Source organism: Tamandua tetradactyla, chromosome 19 (assembly GCF_023851605.1).
Source record: "Tamandua tetradactyla isolate mTamTet1 chromosome 19, mTamTet1.pri, whole genome shotgun sequence".
Lineage (NCBI taxonomy): Eukaryota > Metazoa > Chordata > Mammalia > Pilosa > Myrmecophagidae > Tamandua > Tamandua tetradactyla.
Window position 1 is genome coordinate 39,888,537 of NC_135345.1, and position 2,114 is coordinate 39,890,650.

The 2,114-nt window shown below is 41.7% G+C and overlaps 1 pseudogene; it reads left to right on the plus strand.

The window, feature by feature from the left end:
• Window positions 1-853: 853 nt before the first annotated feature.
• LOC143663564 (thioredoxin-dependent peroxide reductase, mitochondrial pseudogene) lies at window positions 854-1,516 on the plus strand (annotated as a pseudogene).
• Window positions 1,517-2,114: the final 598 nt, after the last annotated feature.

Consider the following 2,114-nt stretch of genomic DNA (forward strand, 5'->3'; position numbering starts at 1 on the left):
CCGCAGATGCTTGGAAAAGTACTATTAGATTTATTAAAAAGTGTTAATCCCACAAGAGCTCACCTATCTATATCTATGCTGCACAATCTCCAATATAGAATAATATAGAATATTATCCTATATTCTAATATAGAATAATAATGGTAGTTCTCATTTATCAAGTGTTTACTATGTTCTCAATGCTTTTCATATATTAGCTTAATCATTCTTCATGATAGCCATATGCGCTAAGTATTTTCATTGTTATCCCCATTTTCCAGGTAAGGACAGTGAGGTACAGTAGGTGTGGTGGATTTCAATAATGGTCATAAATTGTTCTCATTCTTTGCAATGTGACTTTGTAGCTCCTTCCATCAAGAGTTGGAGTTCATTTCTCTACCCCTTAAATCTGAACATGTCCCTGAAACCACTATGTGAATTAGCATGAGCTGTTTATTAAAACATGCACACACACACACACACACACACACACACACAACAAAAAACCTAACACGATTGAGTAAGGCCGATAATGAGTGGGCAAGGAAGCACCCGGTGAATGTAAATTCTAACAAAAGGTATAAAATATAAAATGTATGAAGTAAATAAACAGTCATAAACTTGAATGTACCAGATAACACAGCAGCTAAATAATAAAGCAAAAAGTATTAGAAATGCAATATAACATGATAAAATGTATTTCCTCTGAGAACCTTCAATGTACCTCTTGGATTAGTCAGAATTATTAAACAAAAGTTAGAAGACAAAAATAGAATAACTGTTACATATAGAATATTATTTCTCAAATAAAGAAAACAGATTAAAACCTGTATATTCAGCTCCATCCACCATGCTGCTGCCATGCACACTGAAAATGGTCACTGGTGTGGGAAGACTACCTCGGGCTTCAATTGCCTGACATGCAAGTGTTCCTGGGGGCATTTTGGTCATTGCAGCCCTTAGACTTGCTGCTTCATTTGCCTTCAGCACCAGTTCTTCAAACTAGGTTCCTGCTGTCACCCAGCATGTGCCCTATTTTAAGGGTACAGCTGTTATCAACTGAGAGTTCAAAGAATTAAACCTTGATAACTTTAAGGGAAAACACTTGGTGCTTTTCTTCTATCCTTTGGAGTTCACCTTTGAGTGTCCTATAGAAATTGTTGCATTTTTGTGACAAAGCCAGTGAATTTCATGATGTGGACTGTGAAGCTGTGGTGACGTTGTTTGGGTGAATTCTCACTTTAGCCATCTTGCCTAGATAAATACACCAAGGAAGAAGGGTGGGTTGGGCCACCTGAACCTCACACTTTTGTCAGATTTAACTAAACAAGTTTCCCAGAGACTATGGTGTGCTATTAGAAGGTGCTAGTCTTATACCAAGAGGTCTCTTCATAATTGACCTCATAATGGAGTCATCAAGCATTTGAGTGTCAATGACTTGCCAGTGGGTGGAAGCATGGAAGAGACCCTCCACTTGGTGAAGGCATTCCAGTTTGTGGAGACCCTTGGAGAAGTCTGCCTGACAAACTGGACATAAGTTGAAGGGCCTCCCTTTCCCCACAATAGGACAAAGTCTTTGAGCTCTCTAGTTGCACAAATACCATCTTAGAGAGGAACAAGGAAAGTGGTGTAAATTGGAAAGACTGACTCACCCAAAAGAGACTGCTTACTGGAATAGACTGTCTACTAGATAGGACTAAATTTTAGATCTATTTCTTATTCTTCATTAGTTGCGGGGGGCTCAGCTGCGGATGCTGGGCTCCCGCTTGGGGTCTGCCTCTCAGCGACGGGGGGAACTGGGCTGGTCGCAATCCGGCCGAGGTCCCGGGGGCTCGAAGGTCTGGAGGGCGCGCGAGGCTCATGGAAGAGTCGCGGGAACGAGTGGCGGTGAACACATCGAACGTTTATTAGAGGAAGTATAACAGCTTATATAGGGTGAAGCGTCTAGGGGAGGGGTGAGCGAGAAGGGCTCAGAGCAAGTTTTTGATTGGTTGGGACGGGTTTTATTGCCATAAATGGAAGGCTCAGGCGGGGGTTTTAGAGGAAGGGCTGGTTTTGCATCCTCACTTGAAGGACCAATGGGATGGTTAGAAATATGCTGTAAAGAGTTGCTAGGTAAAGAGCTGGAGGAACGG